This window comes from Bufo bufo, chromosome 1, assembly GCF_905171765.1.
Source record: "Bufo bufo chromosome 1, aBufBuf1.1, whole genome shotgun sequence".
NCBI classification, from domain to species: Eukaryota; Metazoa; Chordata; class Amphibia; order Anura; family Bufonidae; genus Bufo; species Bufo bufo.
Genome location: NC_053389.1, coordinates 62,545,658 through 62,563,094, shown reverse-complemented (window position 1 = coordinate 62,563,094; position 17,437 = coordinate 62,545,658).

The following is a 17,437-nucleotide window of genomic DNA, read 5'->3' as shown; positions in this document are numbered from 1 at the left end:
CTGGTCCAATAAAGTGGACCATAGCAGCTCAGTGGATTTGTACGTGGTGGGGATGATGGGGTTGTATGTGCTATGTTTGCTGAGGTGTTGCAGTGTGACGAAGTTCATACTTACTTTTTGACGAGAGGCCATCTTCATTGGTGTCGTTGTTTGTTGTACTGTGTTGCTGTGTGGAGGAGGTCCTTCAATATTCGGAACGCCTTCTCCCGACCAGCCAGACGACTTCTGTTTGACTTCAATGACGATGGTTCTCTCTTCAGTGGTGTATGACTTCTCTCCAGTGGGCGTGTAAGGGAATCAGAAAATATTAATACAGAAAAATCTGAAAAGATTTTAGATTCTCTGCTGTAGAGATTGCTCTGTGTCTGGTTCTGATTGAACAAACCGCTTTACCTGTACGAACTATCAGGCAATGGACGCTCAGAATCCACTGACCGCGTCCCTCCCGTCTGACTAGTTCACAGCGTAAGCGATTCTTTTCACCAAAACCAAACACAGAAAACAAATTCTTAGCAGTGGTCCTGGCTCGCCAATGTTAAAGGGGATATTAATTATTGGTATTTATGCAAATCTCAATAATTAATATTCATAAATAGGCGTGAGTCGTCTTATGATAGCTCCGCCTATTTATGCCTTACTTAACAACAAATCGCTACTGATTGCCCTACGCTACTCACTACTAGCTGCATGCGCCTTACTAACTCGCTACCGCTAACAAGTACACACTACACAAAGGGTATAAATAACACTGTATTTATTAATTCTTACAGAACATAACACATGTAATACACTGATAATACAGTACAACAATACACTACAACTATTGCTGAGGCAACTTACATATACAAAGGAATATAAATGTTTATAAATATATATTTCTATATCAAGGGAATAGACTTATATAGTTACAGCGGCCCACAGCAATATGAATACACACACTATTACAACACACTAATACGGTTCTGTCTATACTAACGCAGCCCCAAGTCCTCCCCAAAATCTAACTACAATTGCACTAATACACATACATACACTTTACCAGCAGCCCACCCAATCCTGACAATATACTATCCCTACGGGGAATGACAAGAGGTTATTACGGGCAAGGAGGGATGTCCTAGGGGAACACAGGGGATAGAAAAGGGGGGGACTCAGGGCAGGAGAAGGTAAGGGTAACCAAGGGATCAGGGGGTGAAGGTATATGTAGATTAGGGGTAACCAAAGGGATAAGGGGTGTATCAAGGGTCCAGGGGGGGGGGTATATTGCAAGGGTTAACAGGAAGGGTTCGTTGGTGGTAGAGGGAATATTGTATGGGGGGAAATAGGGTATAGTATGGGGGGAAATAGGGTAGAATAGTATGGGGGGAAATAGGGTAGAATAAGGGTTATACAAAATATGGTAGCGTATGGGGGGGAGTAAGGGTTAATATAGTATGGGGGAGCGAGGGTTAAATAAATATAGATACTTAGGATTTTATGCTCGTTGTCCAGGGGGGCTCGTTTGTCCAGGGATGATCCTCTCCGGCTGGGGCTCCGTTCCGACAGTGCCTCAGCGTAGCGCCGCCGGACTATTTAAGTTTGGCGGCGCTCGCTCCTGAGGCAGCACGTCCGGACGTGCACGTGCGAGCCGCCGGCCAGAACACGTGGGCCGGCGCGGTGATATGACGTCACCGCGCCGGCCCGCGCATCCCGGAGCGCGCTTCCAGGCGGAGGGTTCCTTTGATCCTCCGCCTGTAGCGCATCTGCATACCATGCGGTGCGATAATTATCGCGCCGGAGGTGTGCAGATAACAGAGGGAGGGACGTTTGTTTCCCTCTCTCTGTTATGTTAACTATCCAACGGTTGGGGATAGTTAAATACCAAAAGGCATCGGATCTCTATTGATCCTATGCCTTTTGAGGTTACCAGATGCTGGACATAATTGTCCAACCATCTGGAGACCTTCTCATCCCCTGCAGGGATGCATGAGGGGGGGGGGGCACGTCTTGTTCCTATATTTATATGTATATGGATGCTTGGGGCACATCCATACACATATATATATATATATATATATAAATATACACATATAGGTATATTTATAAGTATATGCACATTCATGGATGTTTGGGGCACATCCATAAATATGCATACACACACATACATAAGGGACAATAAGCCCATCTATATATATATATATATATATATATATATATATATATACACATAGAGATGTATGCCTGTCAAGGAGGCCTACAAACATCTCCATGTATATCCACTGGTCCCACCTGGACGGGCCCACAGCCAAGGGCCAATATACATGTATATATGTCAGGGCATATATACATATATATTTAAATATAACACTTCCTTCAACATAAAATATCCCCAGAATAGTCCGACACCCGAACTGTTCAGGAGTGGCTCTGGCACCAGAAATATATGGTTGCTGCAGCATTCACTTCAATGGGAGCAGCGCAGAAGTAACCAGCTCCACTACACAATGGATGAAACTATGTAAATCCATGGTCTATTTTCGGCACTGGTGCTACTCCTGAACAGCTGAATGTAAGTAGTGTTTAGCGGCAGGGGCAATATTCGATTTTGCGATATTTCGCAAATATATGGCAGAATATTCGTCATATATTCGTGAATTCGCTATCTTCGTTCACATTTTATTTTTCATTAACAAAATCGCAATGGTGGTCCCAGAAACTGGCATTGGATGACAAACACCTTGGATTGTCTGTGACCCTTCCATACAATACTATTTGCCAGATCTAGGATCCACCCATTTTGTGTCATTACGTCGGTTCCAATAATGTTGTCAGAACCGGGGTAATACCACATGGGGATCCTAAGGGTCGTGTGACTGGTAATCTGGACAATTACTTCTTCTATTCTGTGGGCCCTCACCCCCCCTTGTTGGTGATCAAATCCGATCACCACACACTGAGGGCTGTTGGGATGTAAATCATGTTTGACATTGGTAATGGAAATTTCCGCACCAGTGTCAAGCATGATTTTGGCATCCTGATTTTTGATTTTGGCCTTTATGTGGGGTCTCCCTGAAGAATCCAGTATGATGGGACATACTGGCGCCAGATCTTTAGGGATCCCTGATCTTCAATCAATTTCTACCAGACTCCCAGTAGGTACCTGTGAGGTACATACTGCCACTTGTGGGTTCTTGCTATGGACCCTTAGTGTGGATTCCAGGGATTCCACACTCATTACCGAACGCGCTGGGTCATTCACAACAGCCACACGTTTTGGTGTCTGGACCTGTGAATGTCCCAGATATTCCCCCACTGGTTTGGCATAATTAGGTTTCATCTTGAAACCATTATTATTGCCCGTTCTGTCAGGATTTGTCCGGTTATTACGTGACCATTGTGGACAATTCCTCTTTATGTGCCCGTATTGTAAACATAGGAAGCATCGAATGCCTCCCATCCTTTCCAATGGCGGGGGCTGTGGGGCGAATAGCCGAGTTTCCTTTTGTGTGCTGTACCCGTTCATCTTGAGATGTATCGTGTACAGGCGCACACTCCATCACTTTGACGGATTTCTTATTGAGCAGTGTATCCTGTCTACACTGCTCAATAATCATAGCAGCATCCGTGAGGGATGGCTCCCTAGCTGCACTCAACCGGATTGCAGTGTCAAGGTATGGGAATTTTTCCACAAACATACGTATCATACCCTGTGGAATTCCGATACCGTGATCTTTCGTAACCCTTCTGTACATTGCTTCCTGTCTTTCCGGACGCGTTGGCGGATTGGAAGTGGTAAATGGCCAACCACTTTCCTCTCTCCAATCGTTGCCCTGTTCCTGGGATCGGTTGCTACCCCTATTCTCCCTGGGTGTTTGGGTGAAATGTAGCGTCCGTTCCACCTGTTCCCTAGTGTCTACTGTATTGGATGTTTGATCCGTGGAAGATCATGGCGCTGTCGCCGCTATCTCCCCCTGTGCCGTTCCCGAAACACAAACCTGTTTCGTGGGCACCATACTGTTAGCACCAGGCCGTGACAGATTCGAGATGACCTGCTGCAAATCCGCAATGGTTTGAACAATCATGTTATCCATAGATACCGTATTGTTCCTGAACTGGTTTATCTCAGTGTACAGTCTGAGCAGTTCCTTATCCATGTCAGAGTAGAAACTCTCCTTGTCCGAGAGTCTAGACTCTAACACGCAAATCTCCCTGCCCCTCTCGACCGTACACTGGGATTTCTCTTGTAGTTGTGTTTGTAATGTGTGTAACTGTTTAATGTTCTCAACACAACAATTGCAGTGGAAGTTTGCAGTGTTGGAAACTTCCTCTGCCTTTGTTGTGCTGTTAAGTGTTTCCAGATGTTCCGGCTTCCAAATGATATCCTCAAAGGTGTGAACCAATTTGGCTAACATTTGGAGCCGTTTTTTTTTTTTTTTAAACATGCTGCGATTAATGCAGAGTTTGTCATGAGCGTATGCCTGGTCCAATAAAGTGGACCATAGCAGCTCAGTGGATTTGTACGTGGTGGGGATGATGGGGTTGTATGTGCTATGTTTGCTGAGGTGTTGCAGTGTGACGAAGTTCATACTTACTTTTTGACGAGAGGCCATCTTCATTGGTGTCGTTGTTTGTTGTACTGTGTTGCTGTGTGGAGGAGGTCCTTCAATATTCGGAACGCCTTCTCCCGACCAGCCAGACGACTTCTGTTTGACTTCAATGACGATGGTTCTCTCTTCAGTGGTGTATGACTTCTCTCCAGTGGGCGTGTAAGGGAATCAGAAAATATTAATACAGAAAAATCTGAAAAGATTTTAGATTCTCTGCTGTAGAGATTGCTCTGTGTCTGGTTCTGATTGAACAAACCGCTTTACCTGTACGAACTATCAGGCAATGGACGCTCAGAATCCACTGACCGCGTCCCTCCCGTCTGACTAGTTCACAGCGTAAGCGATTCTTTTCACCAAAACCAAACACAGAAAACAAATTCTTAGCAGTGGTCCTGGCTCGCCAATGTTAAAGGGGATATTAATTATTGGTATTTATGCAAATCTCAATAATTAATATTCATAAATAGGCGTGAGTCGTCTTATGATAGCTCCGCCTATTTATGCCTTACTTAACAACAAATCGCTACTGATTGCCCTACGCTACTCACTACTAGCTGCATGCGCCTTACTAACTCGCTACCGCTAACAAGTACACACTACACAAAGGGTATAAATAACACTGTATTTATTAATTCTTACAGAACATAACACATGTAATACACTGATAATACAGTACAACAATACACTACAACTATTGCTGAGGCAACTTACATATACAAAGGAATATAAATGTTTATAAATATATATTTCTATATCAAGGGAATAGACTTATATAGTTACAGCGGCCCACAGCAATATGAATACACACACTATTACAACACACTAATACGGTTCTGTCTATACTAACGCAGCCCCAAGTCCTCCCCAAAATCTAACTACAATTGCACTAATACACATACATACACTTTACCAGCAGCCCACCCAATCCTGACAATATACTATCCCTACGGGGAATGACAAGAGGTTATTACGGGCAAGGAGGGATGTCCTAGGGGAACACAGGGGATAGAAAAGGGGGGGACTCAGGGCAGGAGAAGGTAAGGGTAACCAAGGGATCAGGGGGTGAAGGTATATGTAGATTAGGGGTAACCAAAGGGATAAGGGGTGTATCAAGGGTCCAGGGGGGGGGGGTATATTGCAAGGGTTAACAGGAAGGGTTCGTTGGTGGTAGAGGGAATATTGTATGGGGGGAAATAGGGTATAGTATGGGGGGAAATAGGGTAGAATAGTATGGGGGGAAATAGGGTAGAATAAGGGTTATACAAAATATGGTAGCGTATGGGGGGGAGTAAGGGTTAATATAGTATGGGGGAGCGAGGGTTAAATAAATATAGATACTTAGGATTTTATGCTCGTTGTCCAGGGGGGCTCGTTTGTCCAGGGATGATCCTCTCCGGCTGGGGCTCCGTTCCGACAGTGCCTCAGCGTAGCGCCGCCGGACTATTTAAGTTTGGCGGCGCTCGCTCCTGAGGCAGCACGTCCGGACGTGCACGTGCGAGCCGCCGGCCAGAACACGTGGGCCGGCGCGGTGATATGACGTCACCGCGCCGGCCCGCGCATCCCGGAGCGCGCTTCCAGGCGGAGGGTTCCTTTGATCCTCCGCCTGTAGCGCATCTGCATACCATGCGGTGCGATAATTATCGCGCCGGAGGTGTGCAGATAACAGAGGGAGGGACGTTTGTTTCCCTCTCTCTGTTATGTTAACTATCCAACGGTTGGGGATAGTTAAATACCAAAAGGCATCGGATCTCTATTGATCCTATGCCTTTTGAGGTTACCAGATGCTGGACATAATTGTCCAACCATCTGGAGACCTTCTCATCCCCTGCAGGGATGCATGAGGGGGGGGGGGCACGTCTTGTTCCTATATTTATATGTATATGGATGCTTGGGGCACATCCATACACATATATATATATATATATATATAAATATACACATATAGGTATATTTATAAGTATATGCACATTCATGGATGTTTGGGGCACATCCATAAATATGCATACACACACATACATAAGGGACAATAAGCCCATCTATATATATATATATATATATATATATATATATATATATATATATATATATATACACATAGAGATGTATGCCTGTCAAGGAGGCCTACATACATCTCCATGTATATCCACTGGTCCCACCTGGACGGGCCCACAGCCAAGGGCCAATATACATGTATATATGTCAGGGCATATATACATATATATTTAAATATAACACTTCCTTCAACATAAAATATCCCCAGAATAGTCCGACACCCGAACTGTTCAGGAGTGGCTCTGGCACCAGAAATATATGGTTGCTGCAGCATTCACTTCAATGGGAGCAGCGCAGAAGTAACCAGCTCCACTACACAATGGATGAAACTATGTAAATCCATGGTCTATTTTCGGCACTGGTGCTACTCCTGAACAGCTGAATGTAAGTAGTGTTTAGCGGCAGGGGCAATATTCGATTTTGCGATATTTCGCAAATATATGGCAGAATATTCGTCATATATTCGTGAATTCGCTATCTTCGTTCACATTTTATTTTTCATTAACAAAATCGCAATGTAATACGCATGCGCAAAAAGGGGCATGGCCTAGCAAATGTTTTCGAACTACCCGAAATTTGAGGCGATTGGAAAAGCCGGAAGCAATTTTCGACACTTAGGAAGAACTCCTGATCACTGTAAGTAATTTCACATTACACCAGTGTATTTGATTACATTTCGCATGCATGTCAGACCATTCGCTTTATATGCAGATAGAGTGTTATAAAATATTTGTGATTGCGAAAATCGGCACTTATGGTCTGAATGTTTTTTTTTCGCGATACATATAACTTACATTTTTATCAGGTCTAAATAGATATTACTGATTGGTGCACTAAGTATTGTTGTAACATCACAGCACTATGTCTGTAGCATGTATGTATGGACATCATAGAAATATCTCTCACATGCACATTGCACATCCATTTTCCTGCCGCACACTATATACCCCCCCCACACAGACAAACACAGTCTATAGATTAGAGTTTGTGTTCTATTGGTCAGGACTCAGGAAAAGCTTTCTTTGTCTTACCGCCAGTATTTGCTGGTTAATTTAGAGTTATCCAGGGTGCACCACGGGGAGGCGAACCAGCTGTACACCCCATACCGTACCGTCACTTCACTAGACAGGTACATCTCTGCTCAGCTGGCCATTATCCGATTGCTCAGACCCCACACACATACAAACGCAATACAATCCCATCTTATAATGGTAACATTAAATCTTATATTTCCCCTTCAAAAACAAAATACTTTTTGATGTTTTGCTGAGGACATTATTTTCAATACTTGTAGAAAAAAAATTGGGATTATATGCTTGCATCTTTATCCTGCAGTGCATGTTGGAGCGGGGCTATGACTGGACCCGGGTCCACTCAGAAAGGCAGGCCATTGTGAGTCAGATCCATCCCGAGCTCAAGCGGAAGTTTAAGGGCAATCACCCTAGGATGGCCATATTTAAAAAAAATGGTCGGATTTGAAGAGGAGGAATTCGGAGAGTTCCGTGACAAAAAATGCCCAGGTACAATGATTACATTACTTTTGTATCTCTCGCCAACACCCTGTAATGTATATATACAGTTATGAAAATAAGTATTTCATCCCTTTACAAATGATTACTCATTAACTGGTGTGACATGTAGCAAATCAGCCGGTTACATCATACATCTCTACCTCGCCATGAGTATATATTGTGAGGTAGTGACGGGCCTCATGGCAGCTAGTAGAGATTCATGGCAGGAGTTTCCATGTCTTCCCAATCAGTCCTCAATTCTGAGGCAGCACCAGGTGCCACAATCAGTCTGGGATAAGAGCCCAGCCCAGACTGTCAGTCAAGAGAGAGAGTCTTGGTGCAACGGAGGCCTGCTGGAGGCTCTGGAAGGGTGGTCTCAGCCGGGCTGGCTGAGGGGCACGGGGCTAGGTGTTAGCCTGAACTTTGGGGGACTCCGCAAGGTCTGGGAATCGACAGTCGCTAGGCCAGAGTCAGGCAGACTTCTGGGCCACAATCCCCCAAAGGTACTGAACTTTGTTACAGCCTGGAAATGCTGGAGTACTGGCTAAGAAAGCCACATGTTGGTATCGTGAACGGTGCTATAAGTGAGGTAGGATTATTCCTGTTTAGTTAGAGCCCAGACGGGCAAGTGGTTTGTTTTGTTATTTTTGTTTGGCTGTTGTGAAAACAAACCTCAAATTTAGACCTGCAATCTAGCTGTTGTGGACATAATTGTGAGAGTGACCCCCTGAAAAAGAGATAATCCCTCACAATTGGTGGAGGATGCGAGCAGGCGTCCGTGCTGAAAAGTAAAAAGAAACGCGGTTGCTAGAGGCAATGGCAACTCAGGAGCCTCTTTGTTTATTGGAGCAGGTGCTGCTGGTGATATCTGGATTTTTTTTTTCTGTGGTGCAAGCTGTGCGGGGATTTAAAGGGCCAGAGCCCTAATTTAAAGAGACTGACCAGTGGGAATGTTGGTCAAAATGGCGACCTGGGTGAAAGGTGGTCCGGTTTGGCGGAAAACCAAAGCCACAGAGGAAGTAATGGAGCAGCTGGTGCGGGAAACTAATTCTTTGTTGAGGAAGCTGAGTGCTGCACTTGGAGAGGCTGCTCTGAACTTGGCTGAGAGCGGAGTTCCAGTGGAAAAGCATATGTATGTCACTGCTACGGGCAACAGTCGGGAAGACAAGAAGATGGAGAACAGTGCAGTTTTCCGGAGTTCCTATATTACCTGCGACTCTGCACAGGGTCCTAAAGGGTGTGGCTGGCGTGACCGTCCAGGAAAAGTCGGGACTCCAGGCCATGCTGTTTCCAGTGGCAACGGTTGCAGTAAGGAGTCTGCTGGTGTTCGGGATACCAGGAACCAAGAGAAGGCTGGTGAACTTGGTAGAGACGCACAGGGAATTTCTTTGTCTCCCGAGACTACCGAATTCACGAAGTCAGGTGGTAAGACTGTTCCTATTAATACACTGCTCAAAAAAATAAAGGGAACACTTAAACAACACAATGTAACTCCAAGTCAATCACACTTCTGTGAAATCAAACTGTCCACTTAGGAAGCAACACAGAGTGACAATCAATTTCACATGCTGTTGTGCAAATGGGATAGACAACAGGTGGAAATTATAGGCAATTAGCAAGACACCCCCAATAAAGGAGTGGTTCTGCAGGTGGTGACCACAGACCATTTCTCAGTTCCTATGCTTCCTGGCTGATGTTTTGGTCACTTTTGAATGCTGGCGGGGCTTTCACTCTAGTGGTCGCATGAGACGGAGTCTACAACCCACACAAGTGGCTCAGGTAGTGCAGCTTATCCAGGATGGCACATTAATGCGAGCTGTGCCAAGAAGGTTTGCTGTGTCTGTCAGCGTAGTGTCCAGAGCATGGAGGCGCTACCAGGAGACAGGCCAGTACCTCAGGAGACGCGGAGGAGGCCGTAAGAGGGCAACAACCCAGCAGCAGGACCGCTACCTCCGCCTTTGTGCAAGGAGGAACAGGAGGAGCACTGCCAGAGCCCTGCAAAATGACCTCCAGCAGGCCCCAAATGTGCATGTGTCTGCTCAAACAGTCAGAAAAAGACTCCATGAGGGTGATATGAGGGCCCGACGTCCACAGGTGGGGGTTGTGCTTACAGCCCAACACCGTGCAGGACGTTTGGCATTTGCCAGAGAACACCAAGATTGGCAAATTCGCCACTGGCGCCCTGTGCTCTTCACAGATGAAAGCAGGTTCACATTGAGCACATGTGACAGACGTGACAGAGTCTGGAGACGCCGTGGAGAACGTTCTGCTGCCTGCAACATCCTCCAGCATGACCGGTTTGGCATTGGGTCAGTAATGGTGTGGAGTGGCATTTCTTTGGAGGGCTGCACAGCCCTCCATGTGCTCGCCAGAGGTAGCCTGACTGCCATTAGGTACCGAGATGAGATCCTCAGACCCCTTGTGAGACCATATGCTGGTGCGGTTGGCCCTGGGTTCCTCCTAATGCAAGACAATGCTAGACCTCATGTGGCTGGAGTGTGTCAGCAGTTCCTGCAAGACGAAGGCATTGATGCTATGGACTGGCCCGCCCGTTCCCCAGACCTGAATCCAATTGAGCATATCTGGGACATCATGTCTCGCTCTATCCACCAACGTCACGTTGCACCACAGACTGTCCAGGAGTTGGCAGATGCTTTAGTCCAGGTCTGGGAGGAGATCCCTCAGGAGACCGTCCGCCACCTCATCAGGAGCATGCACAGGCGTTGTAGGGAGGTCATACAGGCACGTGGAGGCCACACACACTACTGAGCCTCATTTTGACTTGTTTTAAGGACATTACATCAAAGTTGGATCAGCCTGTAGTGTGTTGTTCCACTTTAATTTTGAGTGTGACTCCAAATCCAGACCTCCATGGGTTGAAAAATTAGATTTCCATTTTTTCATTTTTGTGTGATTTTGTTGTCAGCGCATTCAACTATGTAAAGAACAAAGAATTTCAGAAGAATATTTAATTAACTCAGATCTAGGATGTGTTATTTTTGTGTTCCCTTTATTTTTTTGAGCAGTGTAGTTTTGTGGCAGTCCCAGTGACGTGAGCTGGCCACAGTGGAAACTGGCTGGGTCGGTGACTGAAAAATTACCGAGGAAGTGTATGACATTGGGAAAAAAGCTGTGTCTGAACAGGCGGGTAAGCCTGTGGTTACTCCCTTGCAGGAACCTGCAGGGGAGAAGGTTTCTGGGTCGCCCAAAGAGCCTTTGATCAAAGCTAGATTTGGGGTGGTGAAAGTCAGAGATCCCGTCCTAGCCTGGGTAAGAAGTAAGATGATACCCGCCTGAGAGACTGATAGAATGTTAAATGTTCGGGACAATTATGTGGATAATACGGACTATCAGGTTGGTTCTCACTGAGGGGGAGTCCCCAGTGAAAACTGGGACTTGTGAACCTGATGTTACAAATAAATACATGAGTAATTGGTGGGCTGTAATTTTCCCTTATGCTTGGAGGTTTTGAGTAATGGATACACTTCTGCAGAGAGTGACAAAACTCCTGCAGAACCTGTACCTGTCCCTTTAAATGATAATGTGAAGGAACTGCACATTGAGAACAAGGGTGCAGATAAGATGCAAAGTAAAAGTGTCAAGTTACTTGACAGTGAGGATTTTTGCAAAAGATGTGAACTTGATGTTAAAGTGCTCGTACATGAGGTGAAGTGGGGCCGTGTTTTCCTTTTGGTATGGTGACTGTGGGGAAACACTTCTGCAGCTAGTGGTGAAACTCCTGTAGAAGTGGTTTCTAGCCCTTTAAATGAAGTGACCATTAGAAACAATGGTGCTGATAAATTGCAAAATGAAAATGTGACATCTTGTGAAATAGGTGATGATAATAACATGCCTTTTCTGTTGCAGGATGTGGTCGGGGGAATAGCGCTCCCTGGAAGAAAAATTATAAAAAAAAGCAGAAGGGTTGGTAATTATTGTGAGCACAGAGTGGAGCAATCCTACTCTGGTGAAAGAGCAAAAAAGAGGGGCCGTCCTGGAGGGTGTGCCACACGTGCCAGAGGTGGATATGCAGTCTCCACAGTGTTCTATGGTCAATAAGGTAATGTCCCAGATAGGGATTAACTCGCCAGTGCCCCTAGAGGTCCGCGTTAATAATGACACGAGCGGCATAGGTGAGGTATGTGCTGTGACCATTAGCAACTCCGAGAGGGAAGCTACCAGGTTGAAGTCTTGTGAAGTAGAGGTGGTTACTAGTAGCGACCAGATAATAGTTGTATCTGACATGATGAGAGTTAAGTGGGGAGACATCAGCCTAGTGTCTGAGACCCATACCCAGGCCGTGGTCAATGACCAGCCAGGTCAGTACAGCTACAAACTTGAAGATGTTTTCGCTCGCTCAGCACTATCCCTAGATACACTAATGAAGGGACTAGCTGGTCTCGCAGAGCAACTAGAGAAATCTCCAGAGGAGTCAAAGGAGGAGACTCAGAAAGAGATGAATGAACTGGGGGATCTAGAGTCACAAATAGAAGAGGAAATTCTCCAATTTCAAGAGGAACTTGCAGCTTCTGAGCGATCTAGACGTCATGCGGACATCTGGCTGATGAGGTCTCATGCGGGATGAGCTGGCTGATGAGGTCTCAAACAGCATCTCAGGAAAATCGGCTCTCGTGGAGGAGAAAAGTCTTTTGAAAGCCAGGATGGCTCAACTTAACCAAGAGTTACGTAATCGAATGGTGGACCTGGACCACCAGAGGCAAATTGTGTCTAAGTTAGAGAAGAAACAGAAGAAGTTTGACCAGCTCCTGGCTGAAGAGAAATACATCTCGGCTCGATATGCCGAAGAAAGTGACCGAGCAGAGGCTGATGCTCAGGAAAAGGAGATCAAGGCTCTTTCTTTGGCTAGAGCCCTTGAAGAAGCACTTGAGGAACGAGAAGAGTTTGAGAGGCTGAACAAGCAACTTAGAGCAGAGATGTAGGGTCTCATGAACTCAAAGGATGACGTCGGGAAGAACATCTATGAGCTGGAGAAGTCTAAGCCAGAGCCTGTTAAGAATGGGTCTGGAGATGGTGGCGTTTCAGTGCTGGCCGAGTCAGAGAAGATGGAAAAGCTTTCTGCTGAACCCGTTGATGGGGCTAACATGGATGCAGAGGCCAAGAGGCTCATGGCAGTGTGTAGCCTGGACCTGGTCAGGAATGACGTCCCCTCTGCCTATAAGGCCTTCCAAGTAGCTAGCAGCATGCTGGAGAAGAAGTACAAGGAGATGGACGACCAGTATGTGGATCCTGTTTACTACGATGGGCCGACTCTTCTGAATGCTTTCCGAAAGGAGAACCGTGTCCTAAGTAAGACTCTGGAGAAAATGCCAAAAGTCGACGAGTCTGGTGAAGACCATGGGGTCCCCAGTACCTCCTAAAGAGAGAAAGAGGAAAAAGACTTAAGGGGGCAAGGATATGATGCCGAGTCCAAGAAAACCAAGGCTGAAGAAGTTAAAGCCGAGGTGTGGGAGGACGTGATGTCCTCGGGTGCTGCAGTGACCGAAGGAAAGGCTACCGAAGTGAAAAAGACAACTAAAGAAGCAGAGGTCTCTGAAACTGCTGCCAAAGCGGGAGAAACCACTGCTGGAAAGAAGGAAGATGTGAATTGGAGGCACATAAAAGAAGCGAGTGTGGATAAGCCTGCTCTGCTTAAGGAGCTTCGCAAGGCAAAGGAGAAAGGGTTGGGACATTACCATGACTGGGACCAGTTCGGTCCAGAGTTACAGCAGTCCAAGAAAGGATGTGAGGAGCATGTGCAGAAGCCAGAAAATCTAGAAAGAGAGTACCGTCTCATGAGATGGGCAAGAAAATCTCATTGGTCTTTTCGGCTCTGTAATAAACTCATGAGGGTGACAAACCAAGCGCTGTTGTCCTGGGTCTGGCAAAATAAGGGGAAGACTGTAGGCCAGGTTGATGCCCGTTCATGAGCATCTGGATTTGATTATAGTGTGCACCCCTACGGGCTTGAACAAAAGGGGGGGGGGGTATGTGAGGTAGTGACGGGCCTCATGGTGGCTAGGGGAGATTCATGGCAGGAGTTTCCATGTCTTCCCCTTCAGTCATCAATTCATGTCTTCCCCTTCAGTCATCAATTCTGAGGCAGCACCAGGTGCTACAATCAGTCTGGGATAAGAGCCCAGTCCAGACTGTCAGTCAAGAGAGAGAGTCTTGGTGCAGCAGAGGCCTGCTGGAGGCTCTAGAAGGGTGGTCTCAGCCGGGCTGGCAGAAGGGCCACAGGGCTAGATGTTAGCCTGAACTTTGGGGGACTCCGCGAGGTCTGGGAATCGACGGTGCTAGGCCAGAGACAGGCAGACTTCTGGGCCACAATCCCCCAAAGGTACTAGACTTTGTTACAGCCTGGAAGTGCTGGAGTACTGGCTAAGAAAGCCGCATGTTGGTATCGTGTGTGAACGGTGCTATAAGTGAGGTTGGATTATTCCTGTTTAGTTAGAGCCCAGACGGGCAAGTGGTTTGTTTTGTTATTTTTGTTTGGCTGTTGTGAAAATAAACCTCACGTTTAGACCTGCAATCCGGCTGTTGTGGACATAATTGTTAGAATGACCCCCTAAAAAGAGCTAATCCCTCACAATATATACAGTCGTGGCCAAAAGTTTATAGAATGACAAAAATATTAGTTTTCACACCCCACAACATGAATGGTCTCAATGAATGGTCTCAGGATGCTTTACTGTTGGCATGACACAGGACTGATGGTAGCGCTCACCTTTTCTTCTCCGGACAAGCCTTTTTCCAGATGCCCCAAACAATCGGAAAGAGGCTTCATTGGAGAATATGACTTTGCCCCAGTCCTCAGCAGTCCATTCACCATACTTTCTGCAGAAGATCAATCTGTCCCTTTTTGGAGAGAAGTGGCTTCTTTGCTGCCCTTCTTGACACCAGGCCATCTTCCAAAAGTCTTCGCCTCACTGTGCGTGCAGATGCGCTCACACCTGCCTGCTGCCATTCCTGAGCAAGCTCTGCACTGGTGGCACTCCGATCCCACAGCTGAATCCTCTTTAGGAGACGATCCTGGCGCTTGCTGGACTTTCTTGGACGCCCTGAAGCTTTCTTAACAAGAATTGAACCTCTTTCCTTGAAGTTCTTGATGATCCTATAAATTGTTGATTGAGGTGCAATCTTAGTAGCCACAATATCCTTGCCTGTGAAGCCATTTTTATGCAACGCAATGATGGTTGCACGCGTTTCTTTGCAGGTCACCATGGTTAACAATGGAAGAACAATGATTTCGAGCACCCTTCTTTTAACATGTCAAGTCTGCCATTTTAACCCAATCAGCCTGACATAATGATCTCCAGCCTTGTGCTTGTCAACATTCTCACCTGAGTTAACAAGACAATTACTGAAATGATCTCAGTAGGTCCTTTAATGACAGCAATGAAATTCAGTGGAAAGGTTTTTTTGGGATGAAGTTAATTTTCATGGCAAAGAAGGACTATGCAATTCATCTGATCACTCTTCATAACATTCTGGAGTATATGCAAATTGCTATTATAAAAACTTAAGCAGCAACTTTTCTAATTTCCAATATTTATGTAATTCTCAAAACTTTTGGCCACGACTGTATATATACAGTACAGACCAAAAGTTTGGACACACCTTCTTATTCAAAGAGTTTCCTTTATTTTCATGACTATGAAAATTGTAGATTCACACTGAAGGCATCAAAACTATGAATTAACACATGTGGAATTATATACATAACAAACAAGTGTGAAACAACAGAAAATATGTCATATTCTAGGTTCTTCAAAGTAGCCACCTTTTGCTTTGATTACTGCTTTGCACACTTGGCATTCTCTTGATGAGATTGTTTGGGGCATCTGGAAAAAGGCTTGTCCGGAGAAGAAAAGGTGAGCACTACCATCAGTCCTGTGTCATGCCAACAGTAAAGCATCCTGAGACCATTCATGTGTGGGGTTGCTTCTCATCCAAGGGAGTGAGCTCACTCACAATTTTGCCCAAAAACACAGCCATGAATAAAGAATGGTACCAAAACACCCTCCAACAGCAACTTCTTCCAACAATTCAACAACAGTTTGGTGAAGAACAATGCATTTTCCAGCACGATGGAGCACCGTGCCATAAGGCAAAAGTGATAACTAAGTGGCTCGGGGACCAAATCACGAGCAGTGATTTTCACGCATCACTTGTGCGTTGCGTGAAAATCGCAGCATGCTCTATATTGTGCGTTTTCCACGCAACGCAGGCCCCATAGAAGTGAATGGGGCTGCGTGAAAATCGCAAGCATCCGCAAGCAAGTGCAGATGCGGTGCGATTTTCACGCACGGTTGCTAGGAGACGATCGGGATGGAGACCTGATCATTATTATTTTCCCTTATAACATGGTTATAAGGGGAAATAATAGCATTCTGAATGCAGAATGCATAGTACAATAGAGCTGGAGGCGTTAAAAAAAAATATTTATAATTTAACTCACCTTAATCCACTTGCTCGCGCAACACGTCATCTCTTCTGTCTTCTTCTTTGCTGTGTGCAGGAAAAGGACCTGTGGTGACGTCACTCCGGTCATCACATGATCCATCACCATGGTAAAAGATCATGTGACGGACCATGTGATGACCGAAGTGACGTCACCACAGGTCCTTTTCCTGCACACAGCAAAGAAGAAGACAGAAGAGAAGCCGGGCTGCGCGATCAAGTGGATTAAGGTGAGTTTAATTATTTTTTTATTTTTTTAACCCCTCCAGCGCTATTGTACTATGCATTCTGTATTCAGAATGCTATTATTTTCCCTTATAACCATGTTATAAGGGAAAATAATACAATCTACAGAATACCTAACCCAAACCCGAACTTCTGTGAAGAAGTTCGGGTTTGGGTACCAAACATGCCGATTTTTCTCACGCGCGTGCAAAACGCATTACAATGTTTTGCACTCCCGCGGACAAATCCCGCATGTTTCCGCAACGCACCCGCACCTTTTCCTGCAACGCCAGTGTGAAACCAGCCTAAGACAATCGCTTAAAAAATAAAACAAAAATGGCTCTCAGAAAATGGGGACATTAAAACTAGTGTTGATCACGAATATTAGAATTGCAAATTTTTATTGCGAATATCGCCACTTTAAGAATTCGTCAATATTTAGAATATAGAGATATATATTCGTAATTTCGAATATTTAAGATTTTTTTTAATTAGTACACATGATTCCTCCCTGCTTCTAGCTTGTGGGCCACTGAGAAGGCAGCAATATCTTTGACTTTAGGAGTAGTGTTGATTGCGAATTTTCGTAATGCAAATTTTCGT